At 38.3% G+C, this 11,197-nt stretch overlaps 1 pseudogene; it reads right to left on the bottom strand.

Moving 5' to 3' along the window:
• LOC145503286 (melanocortin receptor 4-like) overlaps positions 1-1,825 on the bottom strand; it is a 2,001-nt pseudogene extending 176 nt beyond the window's left edge.
• Between the last annotated feature and the right edge of the window lie 9,372 nt (positions 1,826-11,197).

The following is an 11,197-nucleotide window of genomic DNA, read 5'->3' as shown; positions in this document are numbered from 1 at the left end:
CCATCAGGAGCCTCACTCTCTTCAAAGTTATCACCTATCTGTATCTTAAGTTTAAGAACAATACAAGGAGTTTGTCCACACTTATTGCAGTCAGTGTTACAAGAGATACTCCACAAAAAATCACAGCTATTGTTTTACTAAGATTTGCAGAATAATAACAATGTTTGGAACGCTCTTTGGACAAAAAAAAAATAGATAGCATAGAGACGCTGGATAATGAGGCCCACACAGAGGTCCGTGATTGCGACACGGCATAGGAGAAGTCTTGATGGCGGATGAAGGGACTGCACCTTTTGAAGAACAACAATGATCAAAACATTCCCCAAAAATGCATTAATAGATAGAAGGCCAGTTATTGCTGAAATAATTATAAAGATTTTAAGGAAAACGACCACTTTTTTAAGTTTAAAAAACAACACTTGGTTGGGGTTACACGAGGATATAACCAAGCTTACTGAAATTCTCAAAAAGAACCTTTTCCCTGCCCATTTAATTGAAAAAGTGGTTAACCGTTACATCACTGGGGCCCATAGCAATCATTGTCCCCGGGGCTACCCCCTTACCACCTCGCCCACGTTTTACTTTAAGCTGCCGTACATAGGCCATTTTTCTGTCATCACTCAGAAGAAGATTCGGCACTTAATCAAACGCTATTGTAATGATTTAGACATCAAATTAGTTTTTTCTTCCTTTAAGATAGGTAACCTTTTTGGTGTGAAAGACCCTATCCCCGGCGGGCTTCGTTCACGTGTAGTTTATAAGTTTACATGTGCGGGCTGTAATGCCTGTTATGTCGGCGAAACCTCCCGACATTTTTCCACACGCGTACGTGAGTGCTTAGCCGTTGATAGGGCCTCTCACATCTTCAAACATCTTCAGAATTCTGAACGTTGTCGCTCATTGTGTTCAATAGACTGCTTTCATATTTTAGATCACGCCACTACCAGCTTTCACCTCAAGATAAAGGAGGCTATCCATATTCAAAAAGAACTACCTTGCCTCAATCAGCAATTACACCATGTAAATCTAAAATTATCCTTTTAATTTACACCTTTTCACGTTCTGTTGTTACTATTTGTCTTAATTAGCATTTTTGCCTACTTATTATTCAACTTGCTTTGTAATCATTCATTCTACTGAAGATGACAGAAGTTCTGTCGAAACATGTTTTTTAAACTTAAAAAAGTGGTCGTTTTCCTTAAAATCTTTACATGTCTGCTGCTATCTAGACCTTTTGAAATAATTATCTTTTGATGTGTTCCATAAACACGTGTCCTGCAGCCTACCTGCTGAATTCTCTTATGGTTTCCGTTATAAGTTATGTTCGCGATTTTAGTGTTCTTTTTCCAACTATTGTTAGAAGCCTTAATCTACGTTGTCATCTCTTCGTCTCGTGTGCAGTCCAACACTTAGCAAAGCATGTCCAGCATGATAGAACGCCCTTTTAATGCTTCACCTTGTGGACCATACGCACTGGTTCATATTAATTCGTGAGGAAATAAGCCATTTCCGAGTTGCTTTTTACCTCTGTTTAAAAACAAGTCCTGGTGCGCAACTTTTCACATGTAAATGAGTTTGATTTGTAAGACAATGAACGTGGCGTGCAAGAAATACTCATTTTCATATGAAAGGCTGAGCACCAAGACTCGTTTTGAAACAGAGGTAACAGTAACTCTGAAATGGCTTATTGCGTTTACTGTACCTATAAAGATGAAACCTAATGTTCCCACCTTGGGTGCCACGCGCAGAGATTGACTGCCACCGCAGACACACCCATGAACAGATTTCAGTTGATTAGCCTTGTCACCATGATATCAGCATCCATTGTTCATGAAAGATATCGAACAATACTCAGTTTTACGTTGTTAGTTTTGCTGTAGAAGGTGGGTCTAACTTTTAGGTCTGTGGATAAAACCCTAATGTGTGACCATTCAAATGAAACCTATTGAGCAGTACTTTCATGTAGTACTGTTTGTTATGCTGTATAAGGTGGTTCTAACTTTTTGGTCTGTAAATGAAACCCTAGTGTGTGACCATTCAAATGAAAACTACTGAGCAGTACTTTCATGGGGTAATGGTTATTATGCTGCACAAGGTGGTTCTAAATTTCCCTCTATGCATTATACTGAAGAAACAATAGTCAAAGAGAGAACGATGATACAACCAATTGAGCGATTATGGAGGGTGTGAGTGAATTCTTGCTGGTGCCTGGGTGTTTTTCCTCCGCAACTGATAAAATGTGAACAAGAAAACACAAAGTACTGGGCGGCCTAAATTCGTATAATCTTCTTCTGTTTTCATTGTTTAAGACCAGGCTGTTGCCAAAATAATTATCCTTTACGATAATTTTGAGCTCTCAGAGCTTTTAAATTTTTTATTACTTAATGGAGATGAGAAAGTGAAAACTAGCAAAAAACTTATTTACTCAAGAGCTAAAGAGATATTCAAAGTAAATTAATGTCACCTTCAAAAGAGAACCCATTAAAACCGCTAAATTGATTGATCTGTCTCAACGAAACTTCCTAACAAAAAAAGTCATCTGCAACGTTGACTGTCAGTTGATCAAATATATTCCGCTGCGTTCTATTTTGGACTGTGTTCTCGGTGTTTGGAAATGTGGTCAGACACCATTTTCCCAGTTTGATGCATTCTTCTCAATGGAAGCTAAAACCAGGGAGAAAATGGACCAATGAAATCGTAAAAGTCGATTTTAATTAAGATCCGTCGCCGTTATTGTTTTCATGTTTCAACTTGGTGAATTAGTTATAAGTTTGAGAATATTCAGTACCATCTCAAGCGATGTGATTTCAAGGCGTTCAATACGCTTATTTTCGAAGCCGAAGTATAATTTTCTTTTATTACACATGTAATGTAGTACTCTTAAACAATGCAAGAAAACACGAGATACTAAGCCAACTAGATTCGTATAATTTGCTTCCGTTTTAATTGTTTTGACTAAGTTGTTATAAATTTATTTCGATCAGCCGTCAGGTTCTGGGGGCTTAAGGAAGTTCGCGCGAAAATTTTCCAGTCGATAGATTTTTTTTAAATTTTTACTCTAGTCAGATAATGAGTTACTTGTGTCAGATATGCAAAAAAAAAAAAAAATTGGGCGTCACCAACTTCGTTTCAGAGATAAAGCGCGTGGAAAACTAAAGTACCCTGATTTTGAAAAATTAGCGCACGTAATTCAGCATGGTCTACAGGGGTTTACAGCTAAAAATATCGAAGGTGGGTCAACAGAGGCAAACGATCTTAGTCATATTTTGTAGAAGTGGGTCTGTTGCGTAAATAATTTCAAATGTTACCAACGTTTTAACAAAACGTAACCCTTCAAGAGGCAATATTTGAAACCGTCGCACAGATAAACGAAGAGCTAAAAAGAACGGAATTCGATGGTGCATTTCGCAAAAAATTCAAACTTTAAGTCGATAGATTTTCATTTTTTCGCGAAACGTAGAAAATCGGTAGAGAAAATGATTCATCAAAAGAAAAATAGGGGTCACCGAACGTTCAAGATCGTTAAATCCAGGCAAAGCTATAGCAGTGGCCATCTGCCCTATCGTTGTTCATTTTAATACTTAGCGCGCGCTCTCATGCATGACGTGGCGTGTGAATTTGCGTGCGCAGTAAGGATGCGCGGAAACAATTAGCGCGAACGTCCTTGAGGGTGAGTTTCACTGTTCGGCGTATGCCCAAGCCTTCGAGTGTAAATAAAGTAACTTTTTCGCTTTCTTAGTAATTAAGCAATCTCAGACTAGTTTGGGCTAGCAGGATGATTGATGCCAACATTTCGTCGATGGTACCGATGGATTTAAATAGTAAGTGTCTAATTTAGTATTGAACGTCAAATTTTTATTCGGGATGAATGATTCATTCTAGTCACACGTACGATTTATCTATTCGCATCCTGATGGTTTATCAATAATAAAAAATTAAATGGTGCGTGTTTGGGAGTAGAGACATACAAAAGGAATATTAATGAGAAAAACCTCTTCTTCAGCAGCCTTTTTGCGGATGACTGCGAAACTTTCAGAGAAAAATTTTTCTCAAATATTATCAGTTCGTTTTGGATAGCTTCTTACACAAAGCAAATGGAATAATGTTACAGCTTGCACATGCGTTAAGCCATGAAACCATCCCTTAAATGATTCATCATGAGATGGAGGTGTGAAGATCACAGCTGTGTATAAGAACTATATCGAGATACTTAAACTAATCGGCAATTTGATTAACTAGACTGGCTAAACAGAAATCTGTTCATCAATTTTTCTGTCTCAAATCTTTCCTGGCATTAGCGTCAAATACAAAATTGCTATGAGACAATTAAACTAGTCGGGAAAATGGGATAATGTTGCAGCTTACACATGCATCGAGCCACGAAACCATCCCTTTAATGAATCATCATGAGATGGAGGTGTTAAAATCACAGCTGTATATAAGAACTATATCGAGATACTTAAACTAATCGGCAGGTTGATTAACTAGACCGGCTAAACAGAAATCTGTTCATCACTTTTTCTGTCTCAAATCTTTCCTGGCATTAGCGTCAATTACAAAATTGCTATGAGGCAATTAAACTAGTCGGCATATGGGATAATGTTGCAGCTTACACATGCATTGAGCGATGAAACTGTCCATTAAATGGATCATCGTTAAATGGAGGTGAGAAAATCGCAGCTGGCTATCAGAACTATCAGATACTTAAACTAGCCGGGAAATTGATTAAGTGAAGAGAAAGCTTCATGATTTCAAATTAACATTAAAGTTTAATGTTAATTTGAAATCATGAAGCTTTCTCTTCACTTATGACCGACGACGTAACATAGCTATATGCGTTGTTTTTGAACATAATGTAATTTGATTTCAAGGCGTTAATGGCACTTATTTCGTTGCTGCAATTTAGTTTTCCATGACTAAGTAGTTATTAAATGAGAGTGAAGTCTTTAAAATGCTAAATTTGGATTTATCATAGAAATGACTAAATGGCGGTGAATCGTCATGTTAGAAGCCAAACGTATGAATTTGCTATTAAAGATACCGTCAGTGAAGTTCAGTAGCAAGGTTCCGTCATTTGTTATTCATTCTGATGACAAGGATGAGAAAGTAACTGCTGTTGAAGTTTATGAAAGAGGTTTTAGGCAAATCAACACAGAACTGACTCATAGTGAATCAACCCACAGCCGAAACCAGCGTCCGAATTTCAGAGGTGAGAAACAGTCTTCTTCCTAATTTCTAATCAAAGAGCCAAACTTTCCTGAAGAAGACAACAAGGTAGTTCAACTGCTAAGAACAAAAAAATGAATTTAATTCAGGAGGCAGTAAAAATAACAAGAAGGGGACAGGGGTTTCATTGCCTATACAGTCGCATTCAGAAGGCTCGTTGAATCGAACATTGAAGTTAAAATGTTTCACATTTCTTGGTTTAAACCGTTTCAAGAGACGATTAGGAAGGTGGGGAGGGAGGGGGGTGGGGGATGCTGCTTGCCTGTACAGTTGCGTTAAAAAGGTCTCTGTTGAGGATGTTTTTCTATTTGCATAACGTTGGCATAATTCGCCAGATCGAAATTTTAAACCTGCAAACGTGCACCAAAAGGTGATTTCTGTGCTCAATTTTCCATAGAAATATCCTCATTTAAAAGTTCCATAATCTACAGCCACACACGAAAGCCAAAAAACATGGAATAGTTCAATTTTGATAAACTGTCTTTTTGTCCCTTATCATTATAACTTTTAGATCGACTCGGCTTCTGTCCTTACGTACGTCGTCATGGTTACAAGAGAATGACTAATCAAGGCAACGCTACCACTCCATGCGGCTTGCCAGACTTTATCGCCTTTCCTGCCAGCGACAGTACGTCCTTCACGAACGATGTTCTTGCAACTGGTATTAACGCACCTCTTAGTGTTTTCGCATTCCTGAGCAACCTCTTGGTCGTCATTACAGTGGCCAAAACACCGAGCCTTCAAAGGCCCGCCAACGTCTTGCTTTGTAGCCTAGCCGCCACTGATTGCTTGACTGGTGTTACGACGCAGCCACTGTTTTCCGTTTGGCGCTTGATGCTCTATCGCGCCCGCCATTCATGTTACCTTCAAACTGAGCTGTTCCAATTACGATACGTGCTCACCACATTGACTCTTGGCTGGTCGCTCGCCATTTTGACGGTTATCAGCTTTGATAGAGCGCGTGCATTGTCCAATCCGTTGGCTTATCGCACTGAAGTCACTAACAAAGGTATGTTGGTTACTAACATGTCTAAAAATGAACCCCCAAAAATCTATGTTGTTGATCGTAATTATCACGACAGTTTTAATGATAATAATCAAAAAATATATCAATAGTAGTAATCGAAGATTATGAAAGCTATCGACGCCGTCACTTTAATATGTATGCCTTGAGAGCTAATATCCACAAAAATCAAAAAAGAGTTCGGTAAGGCTTGAAAAAGAGAATTTGCTCTACTGTTGCATATAAGTAGGTATTAGTAAAAGTAAAAACGCTACGTAGTCTTTTTCCTCAAACATCTTGGTATTTTTCCGAAAAAACGACATTATCAATTTCGCGTTCAGACATTAATCTAACAAGTTCTTACTGGGCTGAAAATCGACCATTTTCATTCGATTTGAATGTGGCAACTATTGAGCACAGAAAAGTTGTAATAGAACCAACTTAACGCAGAACTATTCCTTGTTCAAAAAAGCACAATTTCAAGAATATTAGATTAATCTAATTATTTGGCGTTAAAAAAAAACCAAAGGGTTCTCCAACGATGAGTTACTGAGTCAGTCGGTGAAAAGAATTGTTATTTTGACCACGCGTCATGTCTCGAAATTCCAAAAGATTTTAGATTCTTACTATAATAGGACAGGTCTTTCAATATATGTAAAGTTTAGTTTGGGCAAATGATTAGGCACTAGTCCAAAATTATTCAAAATCGTTCACAGAAGACACAAAATCCCGCCATCAGCTACTGAGTGCGTGACCAAAATTATTTGCAATGTATCGGCATATTTCTTCAGTTCGAAACGTCAGCATTACCGAACTATAAATAACGTGCACATAATAACCTACTTCGGTTTGAAATATCCTGAATCTTGCAAACTGATTGTTTTCCTGCATTTTCTTTTCCTGCGGCGTTTTCGTCAACGTTCATATCCGACTTTCTAGAGCAATAATTACTGCCGAGTCCCCTACCGTATAAGCAATATTGTATGTATCACCGACTGACTATCTCAACGTTGGAGTTCACTCTGGCTTCATTTACCGCCAAATTTAACAAATGGTAAACGCCATAGCGTGTACTATTGAGTTATGGATGCACGCGGGAGGTTGCTAAGCACGAAAGAAGCGTAAGAGTCGCACGAGGCGATAGCCTCGTGCGACTCTAGCTTCTTGAGTGCTTAGCAAACCTCCCAAGTGCATCCATAACTCAATAGTGCACGCTATGGCGTTTACCATTTGTTTTATAACATAACATTGAGACATTGGAACAACAGAAGTCCTTTTATTGAGCTACATCACAAAAAAATGTTCGTGTAGTCTTACATGACAAGAGAAAACAAGCGCGCGAAAATTCATTCATGACAACCGACTGCACACCAGTAACTCGATAAAGTTCCATCTTCACACAACTGTGAAGACAGTTTCGCATTTCTGGGAGAAGGACGTCGGCCATTACTTTGGAAACAATGTCTGTCAAAAGATTTGCTTTGTAAACATTGGCACATACATCAGCAGCGTACACCCATGGGCAAATAGTAGACGCTAAATTAACCAATAAGAGCACGCGCTTTGTTTTAGTTATGTTATTAAATTAAATTAACCCAATATTCTTGAAATTGTGCTTTCTTGGACAAGGAATAGTTCTGAAATAGGCTGGTTGTATTACAATTTTTCTGCGCTCAATAGTTACGAAATGCGAATCCAATGAAAATGGTCCATTTTCAGTTTTGCTCGATCGCTCGACTTGCTCGATCCTGAATAAGCTATTTTACAGTTGCCTGCTCAGTGACCTGGCCTTTGAATGGCAGCGAGGCTGGAGTTGACCTTGCTTTGATACAGAACCCTCTGCTGTTGTCATGTAGATACACCTAGTTAGCATTAGAACAACTTGATTTACACAACAAAAGCAGTGAGGTCTCTATCAAAACAAGGTCACCTCCAGCCTCGTTGCCATTCAAAGGCCAGGTCACTGAGCAGACAACTGTAAAAAGGCCTATTCAACTCTTGAAATTGAAGAAACAGCCACTCGAGGGAACGACTGTATCGTGCACAAATATAAGCTTAAATTTCTGCATTTGCTTTTAAGCCTCAGTCTTCTATCTTACCAAATAACGAAAGTGACAGAGATCACTTTTAAAAGCCATTCCTGCGTTCAAGTTCAGCTTTAGACGCGCAACTCGATCATCAATTTAAAACGAAGTGGAAAGGAAAACGAAACCCACAAACCTGCTATTGAATAAGAGCATCTCAAGCAGCTCAAAGTCAGGGGTGTTTGTTCGCTTTCTTCTCCACTCTCGCTTTTAAGAAATGTCTGGTTTCATATTGTTCTTTCCTTTTGTCGAAGAGGCCGTGAAGCACAGAGAGTTCAGCCACCAGAAGCTTCAACCATGTGTAGTTGGTTTTCAATTCTTTGGAAAACTGATCCAAATTTATAAGCTTAACTAGCTTTTGAGAAACGCTTTTACCGAATGCAATTTTCGTTTGTTGCGAGCTTGATATTTAGGTTAACCGAGCAGTTTGAAGTTGTTTGTTTGCCCGAAATCGAGAAAATGTAAGCTATAAACTCGCAGTGATCCATGAAAAATTTTGATGTGACGCTTTGTCAGATTTTTGAATGAACATTTTCGCGCGGTTTATGGCGCTTTTGACTTCATTTTAGCCGGACGAGATTCAATACATACCATCTCAAAAGTCTCAATGTTATAAAAAGCGCAAGAGTCGCACGCGGTGATAGCCGAGTGCGACTCTAGCTTCTTGAGTGCTTAGCAAACTTCTTAGGCGCATTCATAACTCGATAGTTGCACGCTCCACGCTTACCATTCCTTAATTGAATTTCGCAAGTATCGAGATCTGCTCAGTACGCCTATTGGTCTCAGTTGCGTAAGCTTAATATGTAAAGCCAGCATTGAATTTCAAATGAAAATTCGAAAAATTAGCCGCTGTCGTTCACGCTCTCCAAAATACCCAGAACTTGGTTATTTCACGTTGTTGTTTTGCAGAGGACGGCTAAGAAATGTACAGAGATCTATAACGCACGCACACCGCCGTTTTTTGTTAGTTAAACCCTTTTTTTTGATGGCGTTCTCGTTGCCGTTGCCGTCGTGGTTTGCTTACGATCCCTAACAACGTGACATGACCAAAACACTCGAGACAGTGTTTCATCGGCTATTCAAACACCTCGAATTACGTCAAAAATACTCCGCTGCGCGTCGTATTTTTAATTCTCTTCTCGGTGTTTTGATATGCCGATGAAACACTGTCACTCGTGTTTGATATATTACATGCAATCGTACCGGTATGGGACTCAAGGGAGGGTGTGGGTCTTGGACATAATTGTCTTAAAATACGATAGGCATTATATTTAAAGGTGTTATATATCGCATCCCGCATAGAAATCTAAATATTCGCAGGCATTGTTATCGTCACGGTGTCTGTAAAAATCATAAAAGCCGAGGGAAAAATACATTTTTTGATAATAGTAGTCATGGGTTGGCATTCGATTCAGTTCTGGATTTTTTTCTTGCAACTGATATTTTTTAGCATGCACAATAAATAATACTCGATTCACAGGATTCTTTTCTTCAAGAGGTTATGTTTTTGGAGCCTTTCAAGTAGAAAAGGTGTTTGTTTTGATAAAATTGCACATACCGCATTTATTTTCCCTTGTTCGTCGACTTCGCCATGCATGAGGATGATATAGAAGATGGAGAAGGAGAACAAATTTTCCTTAATTTTCTCGACAGATGCAAAGAAGGCCGCAATCATCGCCACAACAGCTTGGCTTCTGGTGACAATTGTAATCCACACTGTCTTTTTTGGAAAAGTTCGGTTCGGCCTACAAGTGATTTCCCTTATTTTGTTCATCCTACTTCCGGCTATCAATCACGTCAGAATGCTCCTCGCTATTCGTCGCCATAACAGTCAAATGGTGGGCCAAGTTGGCGCGCAGCAGCTGTCAGTGATATTTAGGCGGGAAAAGAAGGTAGCCGCTGACATGGTCATCGTTGTATTTGTCCTCCTCGCTTGTCTTGGACCAATCTTGGGGGTCAATGTGGCCTATAATTTGCACTACCATGAAATTCACCGCCGTCTCTACCCCTGGGCATTTATGATGATGTATCTCAATTCATCGATAAATCCTTTTCTCTACTTGACACGTAACGGAGACCTCAGAAGCGCATTACGATCGGTTGTGCGTTCATGCTGTTCATGCTTTTAAAGGAGCTACTACGCAGAAGCCAAGAAGCATATTTTACTTTTATTATTGTTAGAATCATTATCATTTTCATCATCATCAATATCTTTGGCTTTATCGTTATCGTTATCGTTTTCATTATTATTATTTTTTTTTTAATTTATTGCCACACACTTGTAATATTTACAATACATTTACCTACATTAATTACAATTCTAAAACAACTAATTACTCCACTTACAGTACTCCATTTACTTATACTTTATTACAATACTTGTCTAATGCCTATCTACATATTACCCAAAAGTTACATTACGGTCAATACAGTTCTAAAACCATAGTACAAGCACACTTATAAACAAATTGCAAATTAAGGTACAGAGCCCATGCACAAATCCCACTTCTTATTACATTTGTCCATGTTATTGGTATTGACACATATAAACTTTTGTTTCATACTTAACTTTTGCCTTAAGTTTAAAGGCGTTTATAATAGGAGTCAGATTTCTTCTGCAATCCCATATATATAATTTAGCGACCAGTATCAAATAGTGCAGTAAAGAGTAATAAATAATGCCAATCATGACATCTTGCAGAGTAAGGTGGACGAATTCTCTTGTCATTAGGTCATTATTATTATCATTACCATCATCATTATTATTAATGATTATCATTATCATTATTATTGTCATTATTATTAGCATTGTCATTATCATTATTATTATTATTGTCATTATTATTGTCATTGTCATTATCATTGTCACTATTATAATCTTTAT

The sequence above is a fragment of the Orbicella franksi genome, chromosome 11 (assembly GCF_964199315.1).
Source record: "Orbicella franksi chromosome 11, jaOrbFran1.1, whole genome shotgun sequence".
Classification (NCBI taxonomy): domain Eukaryota; kingdom Metazoa; phylum Cnidaria; class Anthozoa; order Scleractinia; family Merulinidae; genus Orbicella; species Orbicella franksi.
This window is presented reverse-complemented; position numbering and strand designations above follow the sequence as displayed.